At 47.6% G+C, this 25,681-nt stretch overlaps 1 long non-coding RNA gene across 1 annotated transcript in view; it reads right to left on the bottom strand.

The window, feature by feature from the left end:
• Window positions 1-3,274, bottom strand: part of LOC117092250 — a 63,473-nt gene extending 60,199 nt beyond the window's left edge. The window contains exons 1-2 of the long non-coding RNA XR_004440695.1: window positions 2,937-3,274; window positions 1,611-1,709 (exon numbers count right to left, since the gene is read on the bottom strand). This is a non-coding gene — a long non-coding RNA (uncharacterized LOC117092250). The remainder of the gene's footprint in view (window positions 1-1,610; window positions 1,710-2,936) is intronic.
• Between the last annotated feature and the right edge of the window lie 22,407 nt (window positions 3,275-25,681).

Here is a 25,681-nt window from a genome sequence, read left to right as displayed (position 1 = left end):
TTGAGATAGACTCTCATTCTGTCACCCAGACTGGAGTGCAGTGGCACCATCTTGGCTCACTGCAACCTCTGCCTCCTGGGTTCCAGTAATTCTCCTGCCTCAGCCTCCAGAGTAGCTGGCATTACAGGCACTTGCTACCACGCCTGGCTAATTTTTGTATTTTTAGTAGAGATGGAGTTTCACCATGTTGGCCAGGATGGTCTCAAACCCCTGACCTCAGGGAGATCTTGATCTTTTCTCCCTGGACTGGTCTGTCTGCAGGAGGTGAGGGGTAGATCTGAGAGCACCTGGGACTGAGTAGCCAGTGGTTAATCATTTTCTAGGAGCTTGAGCTGCCTTCCTACCTTCATGCACTGCCCTGGGCACTCCCAACACTTTGCCCAAGACCATCAGGGCATGGTCTCCTGCCCTGGCCTCCAAAAGTACTGGGATTACAGATGTGAGCCACTGCATCTGGCTGGTTTCCTATTTTTATTAGCTGTGTAATCTTGGGAAAGTTATATACAAAATGGGGATAACACGCACTTACCTCCCAGGGCTGTTGTAAAGAGGAATGTCAATGACATTAGAGCAGTACCTCTCATTGGAGTAAGCACACATGTGAGTGTCCTTTCTTCCTCCTTTATTCCTTTAGTTATTGATTATTATTCTCCACATCAACAAATTCCAGGCACTGTTCTAAGCCCCTAATTATTTATTTATTCTCATAGGAGTCTCAACACCTGCACCTGCTGTGGTCCCTCCTGGGGACTGACCTTTGCCTTCCATTTCTATCAATTTCCTCATAACTTTTGCTTATTGGAGACAGCTTTTCTTCCCAGGCTTGGGTGGTGATGCTCAAGAGACTCAGGTTTTGCCAGTGTCAGGGGTTGAAGGTGGCCCCATGATTCCCAAGCAGGAGGGGTGGTAGCCACATCACCTCGAGTGAGCTGTGGGGTCTTGGTGTGAAGCTCAGGGACACTCAAAAGATGCCTGGGCCCCACCTCCTACAGCCCAGCCCCCTGGAGACCTCTCAGGACCAGATCCAGCCTGGGGAATGAGTCAATTCCAAGGAGATCAGGCTCTGATCAGACACCGTATAAGGCTTCACTGGAGGGTAAACAAATAGACCACTTCCCCAAAGGCTGAGGGCAGCGTGTGGAAACTGGATTGCTCATGATTCAGGGGTCCTGGAGGCTCCAGCCCCGCCAGCTCAGGGAAGAGGTGCTTTGAGCTATGTGGGTCACTTTCCCCAGTATAAGAATCCCTCAGCTTTGGAGGGCAAGAGCTGTTCCCAGACTATGTGCAAGGGACACGGGTGTGGGGTGTGGGGGCTGGGGATGAGGTATCAGATGAAAGACAGCAGAAGTTGGCATTTCTAATTTTGAACAAGAAAACCAAGGAGAGGTGGGACATTGAATCCTACCCCATAAGAGACCATCAGTTTGTATGCAGTGAGTGAATGATGAATGATCATTCTACAGACAACCCAGAGCCCACAGGAGTCATGTAGAGGCCCAGGGGAACCTTACTTAAGTTCCATGATGAAGGCCATGGGAAGAAACATTTGACTGGGGCCATTCTGCATGAGGAAGTGGAGGTAAGACTGACAGAGGGACTGAGGTTCTAACCTGGAAGAGCTGCACTGATGGCAGAATTAAGAGGGTCCGGAAAGTTCCTCTTCAAAGGTACATCCTTTCCTGTAGAATGATTGGCAGGCACTGACCTTCCTGGGAAGAGAGACAGACAGATTGCCTTTGGGAAAGACATAGAGTTTTCTCCTGCTTTGTGCTCTTCAGTATCAAGGCAGAGGTTGAGTAGTTCCTAGGGGGGAGAAGAGCCCTGCACTGCTGAAATTTACATTGCCTTGCTCTTCCACTTTGATCTGCACTTGTTGGGTGCCAGGTGCCATGCTGGGTACTAGAGAAGAAAGATGCTCTATTCTGCAGTTGTTTCCCTCACTGCAGGACATCTTAATCACCCTTTCTTTTCAGGCCCTCTCTCCTCTCCTGCATTTGCTCTTTTTTTTTAAGAAAAGCAAAACTTAAGATCTGTACATTTATGTAAATTATACCTCAACTTAAAAAAGCATCCTGTGGTCTCACATCCTCTTCTAGGTACTTACTGTACCCTTCTATTTGCTTTTCTTCTCGATCATACTTCTCAAAAGAGTGCTGCTAATCACTAATTCCTTTCTTCATTCTCATTCATATTCACCAACTGGGTCAGGCTCTGGCACATCCACCGAAGCTGCCCTTTCCAGGAAGCCTGGCACCCCCGTACTCACTGCTCCACCTGGTCTCATTCTCCCTCACAGCAACATTTGACTGAGGCCCTCGCTCCGTTGTCTACGCCAACGCCCTTGATTGGTATTTTTCCAGCTTCTTGACTGCAGCATCTTGATCTCCTTTGCTTTTCACTACTTACATTTCATTTGGAGCAAGCCAGAAACACAGGTCTTTATTTCCTACCTGTCCCTCTACTCTACCACCCAACATCCCCCACACTCCTTGCTCCCCCGGTCTTTCCGTCCTGCTGATGGTAGCTCCAGGAATGGCTCAGGCCAAAAATCTCATTCTTAATTCTTCTTTCCTCACCCACCCCCACAGCCAACATCCAATCCAATAGCAAACCTGGTGTCTCTTTCTTCAGAGTGCCCCGAATTCATCCCTTTCCCATATCTCTCTGTCAGGTGCCTCGTAACAGGTCTCCTGTTTCCCCTTTCCCCTGCCCTTTCCATTCTTGTCCCACAAATCAGCCAGAGAGATTGAAACTACAGAAATCCCACCCTGTCACTTCTCTGTGTACAACTCTACAGGGCTCTCTAGCACACTTTGATTAAAACCCAAGGTCCTTCCTTGGTCTTCAAGACCACATGCTTTAGCCCTGCCACCCTGTCCAACTTCCCTTAAGGCCACTCTCTGGCCCACACTTACCCTCTTCCCCTGGATACCTACCTCCTCACATCCAGGCTCTGCACTGGCTGTGCCCTCCTCCTGGGACTCTGGCTGCCAGATCCAGCTCTGCCTCCCTCTCATGAACCAGGTCTCTCAGAGGGTTTCATCACCCAGCCACCCTCTCCCACATTGCTTACTTCGTTCTGTTGTCCCAGCGACACTTAGCACATTTTGTTCATGAGCTTGTTTTCCTCACTCATGGTCTGACTATCCTCCACTCTGGATTTGTGCTCCATGAAGGGGAGGATCTTGTTGATTTTAGTCCCTGGAAGCATGCCTGGCACATAGTAGATGCTCAGAAGTATTCGTTTAGTGAATATTGGCTCAATATATGCGATGCTGGACCTAGAAAAAAATGAGAGCTGTCTTGTGGTTGAACCTTCTGATTTTAGGAGGGAAAATGGAAAAAGAGAAAAGGAAATGACTTATCCAAGGGCAAGAGGACTAGAAACCAGATCACCTGACTGCCATTTCTAAGACTCCCTGTGGCACCATTTTATACCATCCAGGAGGGAAGAGGCTCAGTAGGAACTAGAGGTGGGCAGCAAGCGAGGCTGGAGAGCAAAGAGAAGGGAGAGTTTGGCACCCAGGAGTGGCAAGGGTAGGCCTTATAGTCATTGCTGTAACTCTGGAAGGGAAGACAAAGGCCTTTTCCAACACAGGTGTAAGCACTGGGGAGACAGAGGGAGGTTCCAAGAAGGGCTCACCTGACTGACTCTCACAGTCTGCTACTCCCCTGTTCAAGCCCTCTCCTGCCTTCCTAGGGAAGTACAGCCTCTTGTCTCCAGCAAACCCCAAGCCTTCTGGCCTCCTGGAGTGCTCAGTACCTCTCCTTTGCCTGGACTGCCAGTGACCACATCCGAGGCCTGGTTGCTCACTGAGTCCAGCCTAGGTTCAGTCTCTTCCTTGAGCTTCTTCAGATAATCTTGGCTTGTGGCATTTGTGTTCTCATTCTGCAGACTGACTTATGCACTTTGGTTGGGGGAGTTGTTGGTGGACGTTCTTCTGTTTCTTACTAGATTGTTAGTGTCTCCAGAGCAGGTACCCTGCTATGTTCTTTGACCCCCCCTCCCGCCTCCACCGCAGTTCCTGAAATGGTGCTGGCTTGTCACAGTTGCTCAGCAAGTATGCATTTGCTCCTTGGTTGGATTAGAAGAGGTGTGGTGATTGGAAGGGAAGATGGGCTAGGGGGCAGGGGGTGAGTGTGTGGTAGGGAAGGTGGGACAAGGATGATTGAAATGGGTGGGTGGCTGGGTACACAGATGTGTGAGTGAGTGGTAGATGGATAAATTGGTGGGGCTTGGCTGGCTGGCTACAAGAGTACTTGGATAACCATGTGAATTAAGGGTCACTGGGACAGGAGCCAAAAGTATGGTGTGTGGGGTCCCCTTGCTCCTCAGACAAGTAAAAGTTGTCTGAGTTTTCATCACCATCTGTCAAGCTCTCTGACTCAGCTCTTTTCGTCTGGAAGGTGACAGAGACCCCAAGAGCCCCTGGGAAGCAAAGGGGAGATGATATCGGGGTTTTTCAGGTATAATTGGTTTTGCTTGCAAGTCTCCCCCTCCCCAAAGCTAAGAAATTCCATGGGCAACTGAGTAACTCTGAGGAAATCTCTCCCTGACTGTCCATCGAGAAATATTATCTAAGAATCGCAGGACCAAAAACAGAGAGGCACTTGGCAAGTTCATCTACTTCCTTCAGGCAGAACCATGCCCACCCTTCCACATTCCTAGTCATCTCCAGGCAGGGAGGCCTCACATTCCCACCCTGAAGTCCAGAGTAATGCCCAGCCCAGGGATTCTCATCTGAGGTGATTTTGCCCCCCAGGGACATTCAGCAATGTCAGAAAGCATTTTCATTGTCACAGCTGGGGGATGCTACTACTGGCACCCAGCAGATATTGGCTAAGTTTGCTGCTCAACATCCTATAATCCAGGTCAGCCTCATACACGGGATTATCTTGTCAAAGTGTCAGTGATGCTGAGGTGGAGAAACCCTGGTTTAAACCAATTCCCTTTCAGCTTTAGAGAGATTTAATAGACACATAATGTGAACTACGTTTAAAATGTTAAAATTTTGAATGGTCACATTAAAAAAGTAAAAAGTAAAATTATGTTAATATGATAGCTCACTTACCCCAATGTATCCAAAATATTACCATTTCACCATGTAATTAGTATACACAATTCTTAATGAGAGTTTTAACTGGTATTCAGAATCCAGTGTGTATTTCACACAGCATGTTTCAGTTGAGACCAGCCACATTTCAGACACTTGACAGCCTCTTGTGTTCAATGAAGGCTAGAAGGGTATGTGGTCTCTTCTTTCAGCCCCATAGGAGTATGCAATGGGGAGGGTCTTGTGTTTCTCTGTGCTGTGCTGACCCTCTCCTCCCATCTGTGAGCCTTGCCTGGTGGTGGTCTCTGGAAGATAAGGAGGAGCAGAAGCTCAGATGGTGCCACTGCAGCCAGAACTGCACCACAGAGAACGAGGCTCCCAGGCTCAGCCAGATGGAGACCATCAAGTGCTCAGGTCAGGGTAGGGGCCAGGGCATCATTATAGTATCCTGGGTGGTGGGGATGAATTAACTGCCTCAGATTTTGTGCAGCGTGTTCAGGTCTAGCACTGAAGCCCAAGGAATGAGGCTGAAGGATGTAAAGATAAATTTCAAATTCCTCACCTTCTCCACACCCCTCAACCCAGCTAGGTTCCACCCTCTTCATAACAATGATAGCCACTATTGAGATCATCTATGAGTCAAAACTTTGTGGGACATTTTGTGGCCATAGCTCACTGAGTTCTCACAATACCCCTGAGAGGGAGGTATTGTGAACCCATTTTACAAAAAGGGAAACTGGGCTGAAGGATACGTAGGGGAGTTGCTCAGATCGTATAGCTACAGAGCAGCAGGGCCAGAGTTTATATCCAGATCTGTCCAGCTCTGGGGCACACCTCTTCCTCTTAGCCAGACTGCCTCCCTCTAATCCTGACCTCCGTAATTTACTTCTGAGGGGAGGAACACTGGAACTGGTTTCGCCATCTAGACGTTGAGATTATGAGGAAAGGAAGAGAAGGGCCAAGAACTAACTGAATGCCACTCGCATGCCAGGACTGTGCTGGGCACTCTCATGAGATGAGTCTCATTTTACTTCCTTGCAAGCCCTGTTTGCAGATTTGAAAACTGAGGCTTCGAAAGTGAGTTAACCTGCCTGAAATCACATGGAGAAGAGGGAGTTGAGGAAGGAAAAGAATCTCCTTCCGCTGGAGGCCGAGTGCTGTGGGTTTTTGACAATCCTTTCATGCTGTTGTTTCCCTGGGTCCCCCAGGTGTGTGCCCTAGGCCACAGTCATACCTGTAGCTATCACTTGGTCTGAACTGTACCCATGTGACTGACAGGAAAGTGGAATGGTGCGTCAGAAGCCCTCGGTTTCACTCCAAGCTCTCCTGTCAATTAGCTGTGAGACCTTTGGCAAATCCCTGAATACTTCTAGTTTTGATCTAAGATCTAAGGGGCAGGAGCTGTGTTTATTTCTTTTGACCCTCAATGCCTAGCACAGGATCTGGCACATATAATATAGTTACTTAATTTTTGTTGACTGTGTCTAAACATGGCATAGTTCCTTACTAGACATTTATTAACGGTGGCTCAAGCCTGTAATCCCAGCACTTTGGGAGGCCGAGACGGGCGGATCACGAGGTCAGGAGATCGAGACCATCCTGGCTAACATGGTGAAACCCCGTCTCTACTAAAAAATACAAAAAACTAGCCGGGCGAGGTGGCGGGCGCCTGTAGTCCCAGCTACTCGGGAGGCTGAGGCAGGAGAATGGCATAAACCCGGGAGGCAGAGCTTGCAGTGAGCTGAGATCCGGCCACTGCACTCCAGCCTGGGCGACAGAGCGAGACTCCGTCTCAAAAAAAAAAAAAAAAAAAAAACATGGAGTGCTTTGTTCTAATGACCCCCTGGAAGTCCAATATGTAGAGTAGGTAAAGATAATCCTTATTTGAGTGGTGGTGGGGAGGAGGCCAGGGCCTGACATTCTTGTATTCCCCATGGTGATGCTGAAGTCATCTCCATTGGGTAGGTACACCCAAGGTCCCTTCCATTTCTGATATTCTGTGATTATATTTCCAACTCCACCTCCCTACTCAGACTCTCAAGCAGAGAAGAAGCAGAGGTTTCCAAGCCACTGCCCCCAGCCTCCCAAGATAAGGATGAGGACATCCAAGGTATCATAACCTGCCAGAAGAGGCAGAGGTAGCAGGTGGTGAAGGCTGCATAGGCCCCCATCTGGGAGAGGCAGGAGGCAGAGGAGGGAAGGGACAGCTGAGACCCTGGCAGGCCATGCAACATCTCCTAGTCCCCAAGAAGGAACTGGAGACCCCACCTCACCAGAGACAAAGCCAGGAGCAGCGGGGTCCCTGGGCCCTGGAGGAGGAGAGCTTGGTGAGCAGGGAACCAAGAGGGAGGGAACAAAACAGAGAAGTCCCCAGTTTCACAGAAATCCTCCATGCTAGAGAAGACAGCACTGGATGAGAGACTGGTCTCAGAAGAAAGTTCCATCTCCAAGAAGGTGCTAGCCTTGGAGAAAACTATCTGAGAAGACAGTGGTATCAGAAAATACAGCTCAGAGAAGAAGCTGGTTCCAGAAAAGTCAGGTGTCTCAGAGAAGACACTGGCCCCAAGAAAGGCATCAGTGTCGGAGAAGATAGCGGTGAGAGAGCAAAGGTCCATCTCAGAGAAGTCGGTTCTAGAAAAGACAAGTGTCTCAGAAAACACACCAGGCTCATAAAGGAGACTGATATCTGAGAAAGGTCACCGGTCCTAAAGAGCCTGACCAGACATCAATCTGGCTCCAAAAAGGACCACAGCCTCAGCGCAGCCCAGGCCCAGGAGCAGCCGGCCTCTCAGGAGGCCAAGCCACCACTGAGAGGCAGACAGAAACGACCCTCCCTTGGAAGAAACTGCCATCCTCTGCAGAGCAGGGTGTGTTGGGCCCTCTGACTGTGGTCTCCTGACTCTCACTAGTCACACTCCAGGTTCGTAGTGTCCCCTCCCTCCTACCCTTCCACCTCCCACCCTTGAGGGCTCCCTCCTATTTCTACCCAGGTGGTCTCTGGCTCCCTCTCTGTCTCCCATCCACCCCACTAAGGCAGGCTGGTCTTGGCAGTCTCTTCCCCACTATCTCCTTCCAGCCATGGTCAGAACAGGGACTAAGATGGGGCAGGCTGCTGGACTTGAAGGGGCACCAGCCATGGGGCAGGGAGACCTGGTACCCCCTACCACATCCTCATCCAGGCCTGGACTCCAGGGCTCCAGCAGACTCTTGGGAAGCCTCAGATTTTTCCCAAAGCTCCCCTAGGAAGCTCTGCCTGGTGGCCTGGCCCCAAGGAAATGCATCCACCAACCACTCTTGCTGAAGGTGAAGGAGGCAGGAGAGACAGGCAGAGTACTGTCTCACTTTCCCCTTCTCCTGCAACTCCTGGGATGAGTCATGGGGTCTATAGCTGCCCGAGCCCACTGGGCTCTAGACCTCTGTGTGATGCTCCCCCTGCCCTGTCTGGATGAAAACCTCCAGCAAGGAGGGAGAGGCAGACCCCTTCATCCACTCAACGCACCTGCAGTAGCTCCCTCAAATACTCCAGCCCAGGACCACCTCCTTTCAGGTGAGAGCACAGCACACCCTTGTCTTGAATCCACTGCAAGGTAAACTGAGCAATCCGGCACCCATCACAGCATAGGAGCTTTGGATTAGATAGGACAATGCTCTGGATAGAGTAGGGCTTTGTGTTCCCATGGGGGGCCCCAAGCAGACAAGGCTGTGCTAAATAAAGGAGAGTAGGTTAGTGACCCAGGAACTGGGTGCCAGTAAGCATGAGCAGCCCCACATAGTGGGCAAGGTCAGAGCTGCAGATGATGGTACAGGCCAGGATGGCGCTGGGCTTTAGGAGACCCACACCTTCCTTCGTCGGTTCCTGGCCTCACTTAGGAAGCTTGTACAGGAGCAGGGGGGAGAGGTGGAGAGCAACAGGGCTCTCCCACTGCTTTCTGCTAGGTCACTGCCCCAACAGTACAAAGTATGCGGGGTGGAGAAATCTCATATTGCCTTGTCCTAGTGTTTATTCTTAATTATTTGGTTCACAGGGTCACTCACTCATTCACTGGGCATTGTGTCTCTAATGTGTGCCAGGCCCTAGGGAGGAGACTGAAGGCCCAGTGTTGATTGGTGCCCCACAGGGCTGGCAGGCAGTGGGGAGGCAGATAGGAAAACAGCTAGTTACAGGTTCCCTAGAAGGAAGCCTGGAGAAGGGCTTGTGACCCTGACTGATGTATGGGATTTCACAGTTATGTTTACTAGACAAGACAAGGGTCTTTAATGAAGGCTTGTCCACAGACTTATTTGGTCACAGTTAATGCTTGGTGGAAGGGGTAGGATATCCATGGAGGAGGAAGCATCCTGAGTTGAGGACTTGAGGGGGTCACCGACCTCCCCAGGACTCTCAAAAGCCACCGCTTTTCCTGTCCCCTTCAGATGAGCCCTAGGAAAGACAACTGAGAAACCACTTTAACCTGCAGGTGGGGGCCAGGGGGACTGGAAGCCCCAGCTCTTTCCTGTTGATCATGTTCAAATTGTTTTCTGAGTATCTGCCACCCATGCCCCTTGTGCCAGGCTGTACCCTATGATACACAAAACGAACATGCATTCCTTGCCCAGGGCTCCAGATCTGGTGAGGGATGGGATTAATAGGAGAGACTATAACTGGATTAGATGGAACAGGGAAGTAGGATCAGGGAGAGCTGCTTGGAGGAGGCAGGGCTTGGATGGGACACCAAAGAAGGAGAAGGGTTTAGTCTTGAGGTGGGAAGGAGGAGGAAGCTTTTCAGGAGGGAGACCAGGAACAGCATAAGGAGGGAAAGCCTCTGCCTCAGCAGGTCTGGTGTGGGGGCCTGTGGATCTGTGGGATTAATATGCTCTGTAACATTGATACAAGGAGTTTGAGGACCATGCTTTGGGAAAAAATATATCAGATCTGAAAAGCAGTTGCATGTATGTGTTAGGAATTTAATCCACTCGTGCTGTATTCATCTGCCCTCTAAACATTCACTGAAGCTGACTGTGCTAGGCTAGGCCTGGGGGTTGGGGTGGGGATGGAAGAGGATGAGTACAAAGATGAATGGCAGAGCTGGTGCCCCCAAGCAACTCACATGAGACCATAAAACACACACAGACCACTCAAGCAGGGAGGTGCAGGGACAGCAATATCAAACCCAGGGTTAGGAGGTCAGGAGTAGCTGCAACCGCTCAGCCTGTGAGAGCTGGGGAAGGTATTATGAAGCAATTGACATTCAACATGGAACTTGAAGAACTAGTGGGATGTTTTCAGGTGGAAAACTGGAGGAATGGCATTTCCAATGGAAGGAACACCACGTGGAAGGGCACAGTGAAGAGCATGGGTGTTCTGTTAGCTGGCACATAGGCATGGGGTGTGGGCAGGGGGAAGGACCAGATAATGAGAGCCTTGTGTGCTGTGCCAAGGAGTTTGGCCCCTGTTCTGAAGTCTAAGGGGTCAGAGCTGGAAGGACATGATCAGATTTATGTCAGGTATAAGCAGCCTGGTGAAGAGCTCTGGGTGGCAGACTGAGGAGCAGACAGATGTTGATTGTTTAGGTGAGGAAGATGGAAAGGAAGGATCTGACTCAGGAGATGTCTTTGAGGTGAAAGTGATAGATGTGGGAAGAGAAGAGCAGAAGGAAGGAGTGGAAGATGTTCTGATCCTGGGGATGTCCTACTGAGTGGGATGTTTCTCAGGAACGGAGAAAAATTCCTGGAATCTGAAAGTTCTTCACTTAGCCAAGTCAACATAGTACACTCTGTGATGGAGGACCATGTTCTCTTTGGTGCTGGGGACTAGTCCTCCAGTCCTAGGGACAGGTCTGGTCTTCCTTCCTGAGGTGGGAGTTTGTCTCGTGACTTGTCTGTCCTGTTTTCCATTCTGCAGTGCCAGCATGAGGCTCCCGGCCAGCACACCTCCAGAGGTGTGGAGGATACCTGATGTGCTGGGCATGGCCTGTGCACCTCACCTGTATGGGTCAGGGAGCATTTTGTGTTATTGGTTCCCAGAGATCAGAATTCATTAAGTTTCCGAGTTCTGACACTGAGCCCTTCACTGCTCATGTGGGTATAGTCAGCAAACACCGCCTCTTGGAGAAGGAACTGGCAGATCGGCCTACAGCCAGAAGGTGGGATGCTCAGGGCCTGTAAGGGATCTTTAGGCTGATTAGCTCTCAGGTCTCCAAAACCAAAATCTTGGCCATGACAGTGCTAGAAACCTCTGTATTTTCGTATGTCAAGTAATGTTGGCAGAACCTTGAGTTACCATCATGTTCCTGAGCCCATCTCCTTAGTTGAGCACATAGCTCCCTAGGGGCAGTGAGGGAGCTTTTTCAGGTGTCTATAGCATACTCTGGATATAACAGGAGTGAGGCAGAGTCTATCCTCAATCCAGGGCCTCTGAAAATGCCTTGCTGCTGCAAGTGGCCCTAAACCCTAGGATGGAAGGCTCTCTTTTTAGGAGATCTTGAGGCTCTTAGGGGTGGTGACGTCAGGCTCAACCTGTGGATCAAAAGGATCCAGGAGTCTGGAGATCAAGACTCCCAGATACCCTTTTCTTCCCTGATGTCTTTTACTCTGGGCCCATTTGTGGTAGGATGATCTGGAGCAGAGAAGGAACAGCCCCCAGAGCAATGAGTCATTTCAGGTGTAGATACAGGGGAGGTAAGGGAGCAATGGACAGGCCTGTGGGTCCGATTATAGCAGAGGGAAGGGGTAGGTCTGGGTCACTTCCCTTTCAGGAAGAGGGAGAATACACTGGGCATGAGGGCTGGGCATGGGGGGATCTTGAGCCCCTCACTGTCCTGCCTTAGTCCCTGATCTCCACCTTGATTCTCTCAATCAGGAGGCATGAAGAGTCAGCAACCACAACAGGACTCAGTGGGAAAAGAAATCTGACCCCTAACTGGACACTGAGGGACAGGGAGGGGCTTGGCTCTGGGGGAGAGGGTCACAGGTGCATGGTGGGAGATCCTCACATACTCCCCTGTGTGCACACACTAATGTGCCTGCAATTGCACAGTCCAACCACCCAGAATGCCCCAAACCTGCTCACACAGGCTGGTCTGAACCAACCACAGGAACACAGGAGAACCCTCAGCTGACTTTGCTTCCCTGCAGCTCTGCAGAGCCCCCGCCCTTTCAGCCAACAGATTGCAGGGCTCTGACCCATTCTGGGCGTATCATTCATGCAAAGGAATGTGCTTTATGAGTCTGTTCTCACATTGTTATAAGGAAATACCCGAGGCTGGGTAATTTATAAAGGAAAGAGTTTTAATAGACTCACAATTCCACATGGCTTGGAAGGCCTCGGGAAACTTACAATCATGGTGGAAGGCAAAGGGGAAGCAAGCCACCTTCTTCACAAGATGGCAGAAAGGAGAATGACCAAAGAAGGAACTTACCCAAACACTTATAAAATAATCAGGTCTCATTAGAACTCACTCACTATCATGAAAACTGCATGGGGGAAAATGCACCCATGATTCACTTACCTCCGCCTGGTCTCTCCCTTGTCACGTGGGAATTTTGGGAATTACAATTTAAGATGAGATTTTGGGTAGGGACAAAGCCAAACTCTATCAGTTGCCTTCCTATCCAGTGGCCCCTTCCTCTTCCAGCCTTTCCTTGTCCTAGCTCTTTGCCCCACAGGTGTGACAAACCCTGCCAAGACAGATCTTCGAGTCTGCATCTCAAGAGGTCTCCCTCAGGCCAGTGACTCTTGCAGAAGCACCCCTGTGTCTCATTGCCTCTGCCCCCTGTCTGCCTATGGACCTGTCTGGCCAGGGCCTCTAGGGCTCAGGGATATTGGTGAGACTCAGCCAACTTCTTCCCAGCCCAGCCTCTGGGAGCAGGTGTGCCCTGACACCTTGTCTCACTGCAGGCACAGCAGATACTGGAATCTGTGCTGGTACACATCAGCACTATGGGGGCTTAGCACCCTATCTGAAGATGTCCACCCCTTTCAGCTCACTTCTAGAGTCAGGTGCAGTGTCTCTCAAGAACTCCAGGGTCATCTATCTCATCAGCTTCCAGCATGTGCCTCCATGTGTCTGTGATGTCCCCATCACTGAGGTCCTGATCTGCTCCCAGCTGCTTGTCCCTCCTCTTCTCCTCACATGGGCTGTGTGAGCTTGTAGAATGATGAGCCATCAGAGACTCTAGGACCAACCACCCTAAGAAAGTCAGCCTGTTGCCCCTCAGCCCCTTCAGACTGTGGTTTAATGCTTTTCTTTCAATCATTAGAACTCTAACTGTTGATTGACTACTCTGGTGCTACCCATAACAAGAGGGGATGAGACCACGTGCAGAGCCCTGCCTACTCCCCATAAGCATGTGGGGCAGGAGCCCTGCCCTGGCTCCATGATTCTGAATGAGGGCTCCTGTCTCAGATCCAGGGTCCAGGGAACAGAGGACCTCAGAGCCCCATCTGTGCAGATTCCCAGTGCCCCTGGGCTGGCCCACCTCCAACCAGTGAGTTTCCTGTGCCTTGTTCCCTGTGACTGCACTGAGTTAGGAGTACCAGGACCTGAGGACCCTGCCCCAAGCAAACCTCACCCACTGCCAGGGCCGGAGCTTGGTGAGTATTCCAATTCCACAGCTGAGAGTTGGAGGACAAATCAAGGACAGGACAGAGGAATGGGGTCAGTCCTGCCCAGAGCTTTGGGTGATTTCAACAGCTCTGGCTCCACCAGAACCTCCAATGTGACCCTGATACATTTCCCTCCTCTGAGCCTCAAGCAGATAACCTTCACATGGTCATGTTCTAAACTTTGGAAAATCCCCCTCACACGTAAACTTTCTTAGTAAGCAAAATTCTCCCCACACAGACTTAGGAGAGGCTCCTAAAAGCCTTTCCCAGGTAGTGGAGCCCGACTCCCCCGGAGTAAAAGCCTGAGAGGACACTGGGGGCTTTTCCTGCAGTTTCAGATCCAGGGGTGGGGCCCTTCATGCCTGCACACTCTCCCTGGGGTACCCATTGAGGGCAGGCTGCTGGGGAAGTGTCAGGGGCACCGCTCCATAGTTCCCTCTCATTTGTATGTGTGAATCCAACACATGAGGTCCCTACCCTCATTCCTGTTGGGGACACAGCTAATAAAGAGACCAGCATGTGTCCAAGATGACTTCATTTGGAAGTTAGATGAGTAGTAGCCACTGGGTAGGCAGGTGGGTGGGGAGGCCTCTTTAGAAGAGGATGACATTGAGCACCCTCTGGAGACAGAACAGGACTCCCACTCACCAGTCTTTGACCTGCTCACCTGCTCTACTGTCACAGTGGCCCTGGGACCCCATAAATGGCCTGTCCTCTTGTGGCTCCTGAAATTTGCAAGCACTGTTTCAGCACATGCTTTCTCCTGCCACTGCAGCTTGGATTTCTCTTGCCATTGATTGTTGTACTGGAAGGTGACTTTTGTTACATCACTTTGCAAGGACAGGGGTATCCACAATGGGCTGGGAGTAACTCTTTGCTGTTGAGCAGTGGCTGCTGGATGGTGGCTGGATTTCCTCACTGGCTAAGTGACTGTCTTATAGCTTCCTGAACAGAGCTCCTGCATTGGAACAGTCAGCAGAAGCCTCACACATGCAGTCCATGATACCCAGGATCTACTGGGGTTTGTCCATTGGGCTCTGTAGGGTTCTAGATGCCCAGATCCCTCTTCCAGGCATCCAGACAAGTAAGCTGTAGTCTGTTTGAAGGGCTGTTCAGCTTACAAGGAACAATAAGCCACCCTTAAGTTAAGGGAGGGTTTAGGAAAAGCAATTCCTAAATTCTAGGTTTTTCCAGGCCAGGACACAAAGCAAGCCTGGGCCCTGGTGGGCTAGAATGGGGAATGGGAAAGAGAGATTAAAGGTTCCCTGACTTTCCTCTGAGCAGCCTGGCTTCTTTCGCACTCTCCACTTTATCCCCCACCCCATTTGTCTCTCTCTGTCAAGCCCCTTGCTTTCCTGTTATCTCCTCCTTCTCAGGATGCTGACTGGCAGGCATGTGGCTTCAGCTGGCCCTGCTGTGGATCTGCTAGTAGTATGGAGGCCCACATGGAGGAAGATACGTCTGGCTGGGGAATCAAGGCCACAGGACTCAGAGGCCACCAGGGACTGTGGAGGGGATGGGGTCCTGAATGGTGTGGAGCAAATGGAAGTCCCATGTGCAGAGGATTCTTTCAAGGACAGAAGCAGTAGATGCAACACAGTAGTTCCCAAGGCAGCAGGATTGAGAGAAGAATTTGAGGACTGGAAAGGCAGGACATGTGGTCGAGTGATTGAAGAAGGGGGCAGATAATGGCAAGACTTCATTCTTTGTCCACAAACAGAAGAGTGTGGATCACAAGTAGGCAAGATCTGCAGGTTTCAGGGGACTCATGGGTAAGGGGAAGGCCTGGTCCAGAGGACCATGTCTCCTTCAGAGCCAAGCAGGACCTAGGCTGTGAGGATTCAGAGACAGATCAAGTAGAAGAGTCAGCTCAGCTGCCACCAGACTTGCTTTCCTCCTCTCATTTTCATTACGCACTGAACCTACAATGTGCCAGCAACGAACACAAACATACACATGCATAGGCATCCACGTGCAAGCCAATGGACTGCCTGGGTCCTGAACTATGTATTTATAATCTGGTAGCTTTGGCAGATTATGGTCTTACATCGCTTGATTTTAAAACCATTGAGAAATGATCTTTATCAGTCCTCACTCCCCCCGCTCAAACAGCTTCCTGTTTTAGGTTTTTGAATGAAAACTCTGCTTTGTATCTGACCTCTTGTAGCACTTTAAGTCTATTCCCTGGGTGGAGGGCTTGCCACATGGTCTTGGGAGTCATGGAGAAGATTCATCCTGCAGATATTCTCACTGAGCCCTGCAGAGCCAGCAGCCTGCCAACACTGCTCAGCCTAATAAAAGGAGCAAGCAGCCTGGTCATGGGGTGACCTTTCCTAGTAGACAAAACTGTCTCCACATAGATTTAGGAGTGTGTGTCCACAGCATCAGCTCAAATGCAGCTGCAGGTGCGCTCTTACCCTCTGACTTCCAAGATCCTGGCACACAGATTAAGGAACGTCTTGGAAGTTGCCTTCTGCCCCCAAACTCTGCTCTCAGCCTGCAATCCCAGGCCCGGGTGGCCTCTGCTTTATCAGGACTCTCAAGAGGGACTCTCAAGAGGGTTTACTTTGTGTGCTTGTTCCTGTGTGTCTGCTCTGGTTTCAAATAGCTTATCTGAGCACCTGGAGGGCCACATGGGCATTTATGGCATGGGGCACATGTTCCTGTAGTTTTGCTCCTGCACCTGCCAAAATAGCCAACACCCCCCAACGCCATTTGCTTACTCTGTCTGTCCGCTGCCACACATTCTTCCTAACACAGGGCTGGCTCACCAGTCTCCATCCCAAAGGCCTGCTTCAAGCCCTCTCCAGCCCTTGCCCTCACCCACTCCCTGCTAAGATTGAGCAGGATCTGTCAGCAACTGCTGATCTTATATAAGTCTGGGGCAGGGCTCTGGGGAAGGAGAGAGAGAGTGGAGGGAGAGACATGAGGATCTTTGGCCCTGGCACCTTTACCCAGAGTCCACCTACATCTACAGAAATCCATGGTCCCTCCTGGAGGAGGCCACACTTCAGAGAAGGTGTTGTCATGGTTGGGCTTTGATATGGTTTGGCCCTGTGTCCTCCACCCAAATCTCATCTTGAATTGTAATCCCCACATGTCAAAGGAGGGTCCTGGTGGGAGGTGATTGGATCAGGGGGTGGTTTTCCCCATGCTGTTCTCATGATAGTGAGTTCTTATGAGATCTGATGGTTTAAGAGTGTGGCACTTCCCTCTTTTTTTTTTGACAGAGTCTTGCTCTGTCGCCCAGGCTGGGGTGCAGTGGCACGATTTCGGCTCACTGCAAGCTCAGCCTCCCGGGTTCACGCTATTCTCCTGCCTCAGCCTCCTGAGTAGCTGGAACTACAGGCACCTGCCACCACATCTGGCTAATTTTTGTTTTGTATTTTTTAGTAGAGACAGAGGGCACTTCCTTCTTCTACTGCCACGTAAGAAGTGCCTTGCTTCCCCTTCAATTTCTGCCATGATTGTAAGTTTCCTGAGTCCTCCCCAGCCATGCAGAATTGTGAGTCAATTAAGGCTCTTTATAATTACCCAGTCTCAGGTAGTTCTTTATAGTCCTGTGAAAATGGACTAATACAGGCTCCAAGATCAGTGCAGTAGAGCAGAGCGAACTTCGTGATAGTAACTGGAGACTAGGGTTGGAGTCCTGAATCTGCTACTAAAGATATTGTATGCTCTTGGGTAAGTCACTTCCCCTGGCTGAACCTCAATGTTCTCATCTGTAGTGTAGACTAGACGTTTGCTAGTTCTCTGCCTGCTATAAACACAATGAAGCTCTAAGTAACAGGGACTCCCCCAAATTGCTTTGTCCATCCTCTGCACTCCAGGCCAAGGACCACCAAAACCTTTCCAGGTAGAATCTTCCTGAGCCCCAGAGAACAGAGACTGCAGCCAAATTAGTCACATGAGTCCCTGTGATCATATTCTTAATGGCAGGAACTCAGAAACTGTCCTGTAACCATTGGGAAAGACTAAATGTGCAGCAGCAGGCAAGGACAACTGGAGTGCCTCTCCAGGCTGACACATGGATTCCATTTGATTTCCCTAACTCAGAACCATTCCCTCCTGAGAGAAAAGCCTGAACTGAGCAGTACTTGAGGCTGGTAAGGAAAGGCCTCACTAGGAGAGCCTTCCATGCGGTGTGTGTCTAGCTTGTTGGCAGGAGAGGGTCAAGCCTGGGTCCATGCAAGTGTGACCTTTGTCCCAACACACCCCTAGAGACAGGGCTTGCTCTGTGCCTAGGAGTGGTAGAGAAAGTATCCCTTGATTTTTCAACTCCTCCTCAGCAGGCTAAAGACTGTTTGGGGAGAGGGTTGGCTTGTGTGTAAGGAGTTCCAAAGAACATCCCTGGCTTGGTGCAGCTGAGAAGCCACTGCCTCCCAAATTCTTCCTCTGGCCTTTGTCTTACCAGGCACATTATTTTTCTCTCAGGCAAAAGAGGAATCAAAGAGGATCAAGTTGCCTGCTGCCATCTACCTTTTGCCTTTCGCTTCCACTTCCCCCAGCCTGTCATCCTCCTCTCCTGGTGGGCTAAAAGTGGCAAGTTTGGGAAGATCACAGCTGAGTGTTTGGGACAAGGATTGAGGGGTGGGGTTGGTGTTCCTCAAGACAAACATCATGTTCTCACTTATTCGTGGGAGCTAATAATTAAAATGATTGAACTCATGAAGATAGAGAGTAGAAGGATGGTTACCAGAGGCTGGAAGGGGTATTGGAGTGGAGGGAGAAATGGGGAGGATTAATTGGTACAAAAACATAGTTAGAAAAACACCTAGTATTTGCTAGCACAACAGGGTGATTAGGGTCAAAAATAAATTAATCATACATTTAAAATATCTAGAAGTACATAATTGGATTGTTTGTAACACAAACAATAAATGCTTGAGGGAATGGATATCCCATTTACCCTGATGTAATTTTGATGCATTTTCATGCTGTATAAAAATATCTCATATACTCCATAAGTATATACACCTACTCTGTACCCACAAAAATTAAAAATAAATAAAAAGGAAACTCAGAGACTGTTTCTGAAACACTGGAACTTGAGGCTTATCTATTTGATAGACAAGTTAACAGAAGTCCAGAGTGGATGAGTTACTTAACTAAGGTCACACAACAGAAGCAGAGTTTTAAACACAGGTTTTCTTGACCCCAGTGATATGGCTTCGATGACTGGAGGAACACCAGGGTCCTTTGTCCTGCATGAATTTATATAACATGACACAAACACACATGGAGTGGTTTTAAGGAGCAGAGAGTTTAGTAGGCAAAAAAGAAGGAAGAAGCTCCCTGGTAGAGAGACAGAGGGAGGGGGGCCCCAAGTGGAGAGAGGAAACCACCAGAGCAGCAGAAAATAGTAGGTTATATTAGGAGGCTGGAGGAGGCGGTGCCTGATTTGACTACGACCTAGGGGATTGGTTTGACCAGGCAAGTCATTTGTGTAGACCATGAAAAACCTGTTCCTTTCACACTAGCCCTTTAATATGCAAATACAGGCCGCCATGATGTTCTGCAGACCTGGAGATCTCCGGGCTGGGGCGGGGGCCAGGGTGGGGGGCGCTGATGCTTGGCACTCATGGTGGAAGGAGAAGAGGATGGGAATCCCCATATTGGATGGACCCACTTTCTAATGACTGGCATTTGTATATCAAACCTTGCTGGCCTGGCCCTTCAAGTCATTTTTCTGCTAGAAAAGAAACGTTTTGGGAGTTGCTTCTAAGAAAAAGACTTACCAAGGACCCCTTATCTTATCTGCCTAAAATAATTTATTAATAACTCATATGATATTAGCCCCTGAGGAGATGTGACCCTAACTGCTGTTAGGGGGATTTGGGCAATGACTCTTTCTGGTTACTTCCTGCTGAAAAGGGGTGTTGATTGGAGAACTGCAGTTAGGTCTCCTCCAGGAGTTGATCTAAGGGTCCTTGGAAGAATGGCGTGTTCCTGCATGGTTCTGTTTGCAGCACCATTTGGAGTTTGATTTCAGAGGAAACAATTCAAGTTATAGTATTGAGTATACAGGTTCAAATGTTAATACAGGACATGTAAGCAAGAGTGTGCTTAATACAGGAGTTAACCAATTCCATAAAGAATAATGGAATTTATTAAAGAGGGATTATAGCCACCTGGGACTGAAGTCTGCATATTCTCTTAGCCTGTTAACACTTTTTATTTGATCTTTACGTACCTGTAGATTTTCCTCTACTAGAGATGTTAAGCCAGAAGCAGTATGTTTCATTTAAAAGTGCACACCGGTACCTCCTACTTCAGCTGTGAGGACATCTAAGGCCTGTCTCTTTTGTGCTACTACTGAGGATAAAGAGTCTATAGAATGTTGTTGTGCCTCTGTGGCACCATAGTTACCTTCCATTCTTGTTGCATCATAATAGAGACACTAAATATTGATATTTCAAGGAGAGGGATGCCTGTAAACCAGAATAGGCCACCGGCTATAGAATTTCCCATCCATGTTTCTTTTCAAGTTGGGGTTGTCATGTGCATGCCCTTCTTTAATCTGCCCTTTCAGTTAAATCTCCATATGAGGGCTTAGAAATGATAGATCTCTTTGTCCAGTGTATTTGAGATAGCATAGTTTCTAGAAAAGAGCCTAAGTTACGTATGTTCCATGATGATGCTGCCATCTCGGTAGAATTTAAAAATAAGTTGGGAACTACTGCTACTGTAATACAAGTTCTCTTCTAATGCCTTGGGAGAATTAAGTGTATCTAGGAGCCACAAGGAATATCTAGCCCTGTTTCTTGAAGGGATGGTTCCAAGTTGTGGTTTGTGAGACATAGTGGCAGACTTTTCTCATGTCTTAGAAATTCCCCTTCTTTACATATAATATGGGCATCTTTGGGATAAGGATAACCATATTTAAGACAGTCATTTATGATGCCAATTGGAATTTGACATGCCAAGTGAGAAGGGTCCATCTGACAAATGGAGTTTCAAAAAATTAGACATTTTGTACCCTGGCCAATATCTCAGGTGATTCTTGTGGCAAGGGCTGTCAGTCCAGATATCTCCAGTTTGCCCACAGATCTGTAAGCCACTACTATTAATTAGCAAACATCATGCAAGGATCTGGAATTCCATAAGCGGGCATGTTTGAAAAGGCCCGTGTGTTATTCTTTACATTATAGTCAAGGTGGTTGTTTAGAGCATGTCACTCCCATCATAGGACTTCCAACCAGAAGGAGAGGCTAGATTCTGAAAGCTCCCCACTAGGGCTTCTGATCCTGTTAGATCCCCCTTGTTGCACTCCTCTCCCCAAATCTTTGAACTACCAACAATTACAAGTGTGATGCTACAATATCTGAGCCCAAGTATGGGCTTTCCCCACTGCTTTCAAAACAGAGGGAGGCATTTGCTGTTACTAGGCCAACTTTTCCTAACCTGAAGGTGTGAAGTTGAGTTTTAGGGAAAGTGTTCTTTGGCACTGGGGGCAGAATGCTCTCCTGAGAGAAATTAGTTACCCAGTTGAAAGTGCTCCCATACCATATCCCATTTATGCCTGATAAGTCTTTAAAGGTTAAAGGTAAAGCCAACAAAGGAAATCCTAAGATGGTGAGTTCTGGGTCATTTTAAGATTTCTTAGCGTCATCGAACTGAGTGAACCACTTAGGACAGACCCAACAATTAGTCTTGTTGTACAAATGGGCCATGGTGAATATTGTAGGAGCTAAAGGGTGTGATGTATTACTAAATCCAGTAAAAAGTTTTAACACTTAGTGATAGTAAAATGCTCATGTTTACTTCCTGTTAGGAAGTGTTATTCCTGCTATGAGGATAATAATTTAGCAAAATGCTGCAGTAATTGAGATTACTGTCTGATATTCCACCCAGAGAGTGGTACAGTGTATAGTCCTACTGCAAGTAGTAGTATGAGTATAGCAATTCTTGCAAGAGTGGCATAGTAAATAATTTCCATCAAAATAAGTTCTAATATTTGGCAACAAATCTGAAAGGAGAGGTAGAAACAACAAAAAGTATTTGTTGAGGTAGGGGTGAGACTAAGTAAGATGGGTAGATCTCACTCAGTTACTTATATTTTGTGATTTTCAGCTTAAGAGCTCCTATTTCTTCGCATTGATATTCAGGACATTCATCTGGGCTGTCAGGGGTTGTTCCCTCAGCTCTCCAGGTTTTGACTCGAGTGTGATGTATCCAGGCGTTGATTCCTGTAACTTTTATTACAGAGAGGGTTGAAAGAACAACAGTGTAAAGCCCTTCCCAGCTTGGGCTTAGGGAGGGAGAGAGAGAAGGGAGAGCCTTTACCAGTACCAAATCTCCTGGGTTAGAGGTGGTCCAATTTCCTGGGATTGGGCTTTTACTAACTGCTAATTCCTGTTGGAAGTGGGCCAGAGAGGTTACATGCTTAACTAGCTCAGAGTCTTCCCAGTCCAATAGAAAATTATTGGGAAAAAAAGTCCATATCTCAAAAGGGTTAAGACCTAATTTTGAAGGGGTATTTATTATTGATAGTAAGGCCATGGGAAGAAGAGTGATCCAAGGAAGATGAGTTTCTTGGGATAATTTTCTGAAATATCTCCTCATAATATTTTTAGTTTTCTCTTCCTTTCCTGAGGATTAGGGTCTCCAAGCACAATGGAGATGATATTCTATGGCTAGTGCTTTTGAGACCCCTTGAGTGACACCTGCCTTAAACAAAGGCCCATTGTCATTTTAAAACTACTTAGGTAGATCAAAGTGGGGAGTTATGTAATTAACTAACACATTTATTACCTTATAGGCTTTTTCTGTATGGCATGGAAATGCTTCTAGTTAGTGAAGGTATCTACTCATACGAGCAGGTACTGAGTGCCTTTTGTCCTGGACATGCGGATGAAGTCTATCTGCCAGTCTTCACCTGGACAATTTCCTATTCTTTGAGTTTGAGGAAGAAGGAGTCACCTGTTCAGGGGATTATTTTTAAGACAGACTTCACAAGCATTAACAATTTGTTTGACTGTTTTTAGTAAGTCCTTTCCTGAAAACAATTTCTGGCCACATTGATAAGTTTTATCTTTTTCCAAGTAAAAAGCTTGGTGAAGAATTTAAATGATTTTCCACTGGCTGGAGGCTGGCAAGTGGAGTTTGCCAGTCTCCAGTCAATGGAAAGAGTAGCCATCCACTGGCTGCTGTAGCCATCTGACTGTGGCCATCCTGAGAGATGAAATATATACCCTTGAGAAGTGGCCCATTCTATTTCTGTAGGGGAGCACTGAGGTTTAATTTCTCTTATGAAGCCTTCTCAGATTAGAGGGGTTTGAAGCAGGTTGATGTCTTGAGGCTTCCTTGCTCCTGATTTAGCTGCCTGATCAGCTAATTTATTCCCTTCGGCTACTTCATCTGTTCCCTTTTGATGTTCCCTACAATGCATCACTGCTATTTCTCATGGAAAGAAAACTGAGGGTAATAACCTGTTAATTTCCTGGTGATATTTTATAGGAGATCCATTGGTGGTAAGAAAATGCCTTTCCTTCCAAATGGCAGCATAAGCATGGAGAACCAAGAAAACATACTTGGAGTCAGTGTAAATATTAGCTACCTTTCCTTTGCCTAATTCAATTGCTCTTGAAAGAGCTATTAGCTCAACTAATTGAGTGCTTTTGCCCGGAGGAAGAGATGTACTTTCAATGATGTCATTTAGAGTGATTACTGCATATCCTGCCTTATGGATCCCTTGTTCTGCAAAAAAGCTCCCATCTGTGAAGAGAGTCCAGTCTCGGTTATCTAGGGGAGTTTCCCTGAGATATTCCTTGGAGGCATATGTCTGTACTGTGACTTGTTCACAGTCATGCACAGGTTCCCCAGTTTCCTTGGGGAGGAAGGTGGCAGGATTTAGGAGAGAACAAGTTTTTTTTTTAATTTAATTTAATTTAATTATTATTATTATACTTTAAGTTCTAGGGTACATGTGCATAACGTGCAGGTTTGTTACATATGTATACTTGTACCATGTTGGTGTGCTGCATCCATCAACTCGTCAGCACTCATCAACACGTCAGCACCCATCAACTCATCATTTACATCAGGTATAACTCCCAATGCAATCCCTCCCCCCTCTCCCTTCCCCATGATAGGCCCTGGTGTGTGATGTTCCCCTTCCCGAGTCCAAGTGATCTCATTGTTCAGTTCCCACCTATGAGTGAGAACATGCGGTGTTTGATTTTCTGTTCCTGCGATACTTTGCTGAGAATGATGGTTTCCAGCTGCATCCATGTCCCTACAAAGGACACGAACTCACCCTTTTTTATGGCTGCATAGTATTCCATGGTGTATATGTGCCACATTTTCTTAATCCAGTCTGTCACAGATGGACATTTGGGTTGATTCCAAGTCTCTGCTATTGTGAATAGTGACGCAATAAACATACGTGTGCATGTGTCTTTATAGCAGCATGATTTATAATCCTATAGGTATATACCCAGTAATGGGATGGTTGGGTCATATGGCACTTCTAGTTCTAGATCCTTGAGGAATTGCCATACTGTTTTCCATAATGGTTGAAATAGTTTACAGTCCCATCAACAGTGTAAAAGTGTTCCTATTTCTCCACATCCTCTCCAGCACCTGTTGTTTCCTGACTTTTTAATGATTGCCATTTTAACTGGTGTGAGATGGTATCTCATTGTGGTTTTGATTTGCATTTCTCTGATGGCGAGTGATGATGAGCATTTTTTCATGTGTCTGTTGGCTGTATGAATGTCTTCTTTTGAGAAATGTCTGTTCATATCCTTTGCCCACTTTTTTGGGGGTTGTTTGTTTTTTTCTTGTAAATTTGTTTGAGTTCTTTGTAGGTTCTGGATATTAGCCCTTTGTCAGATGAGTAGATTGCAAAAAATTTCTCCCACTCGGTGGGTTGCCTGTGCACTCCAATGGTAGCTTCTTTTGCTGTGAAGAAGCTCTTTAGTTTAATTAGATCCCATTTGTCAATTTTTGCTTTTGTTGCCGTTGCTTTTGGTGTTTTAGACGTGAAGTCCTTGCCCATGCCTATGTCCTGAATGATATTACCTAGGTGTTCTTCTAGAGTTTTTATGGTATTAGATCTAACATTTAAGTCTCTAATCCATCTTGAATTAATTTTCGTATAAGGAATAAGGAAAGGATCCAGTTTCAGCTTTCTACTTTTGGTTAGCCCATTTTCCCAGCACCATTTATTAAATAGGGGATCCTTTCCCTATTTCTTGTTTTTCTCAAGTTTGTCAAAGATCAGATGGCTGTAGATGTGTTTTATTATTTCTGAGGGCTCTGTTCTGTTCCATTGGTCTATATCTCTGTTGTGGTACCAGTACCATGCTGTTTTGGTTACTGTAGCCTTGTAGTATAGTTTGAAGTCAGGTAGCGTGACGCCTCCAGCTTTGTCCTTTTGACTTAGGATTGTCTTGGCAATGCGGGCTCTTTTTTGGTTCCATATGAACTTTAAAGCCGTTTTTTCCAATTCTGTGAAGAAAGTCATTGGTAGCTTGATGGGGATGGCATTGAATCTATAAATCACCTTGGGCAGTATGGCCATTTTCACGATATTGATTCTTCCTATCCATGAGCATGGTATGTTATTCCATTTGTGTGTGTCCTCTTTGATTTCACTGAGCAGTGGTTTGTAGTTCTCCTTGAAGAGGTCCTTTACATCCCTTGTAAGCTGGATTCCTAGGTATTTGATTCTCTTTGAAGCAATTGTGAATGGAAGTTGATTCCTGATTTGGCTCTCTGCTTGTCTGTTACTGGTGTATAAGAATGCTTGTGATTTTTGCACATTAATTTTGTATCCTGAGACTTTGCTGAAGTTGCTTATCAGCTGAAGGAGATTTTGGGCTGAGACGATGGGGTTTTCTAAATATACAATCATGTCATCTGCAAACAGGGACAATTTGACTTCTTCTTTTCCTAACTGGATACCCTTGATTTCTTTCTCTTGCCTGATTGCCCTAGCCAGAACTTCCAACACTATGTTGAATAGGAGTGGTGAGAGAGGGCATCCCTGTCTTGTGCCAGTTTTCAAAGGAAATTTTTCCAGTTTTGCCCATTCAGT

This window comes from Trachypithecus francoisi, unplaced genomic scaffold, assembly GCF_009764315.1.
Source record: "Trachypithecus francoisi isolate TF-2019V2 unplaced genomic scaffold, Tfra_2.0 Lachesis_group12, whole genome shotgun sequence".
Lineage (NCBI taxonomy): Eukaryota > Metazoa > Chordata > Mammalia > Primates > Cercopithecidae > Trachypithecus > Trachypithecus francoisi.
This window is presented reverse-complemented; position numbering and strand designations above follow the sequence as displayed.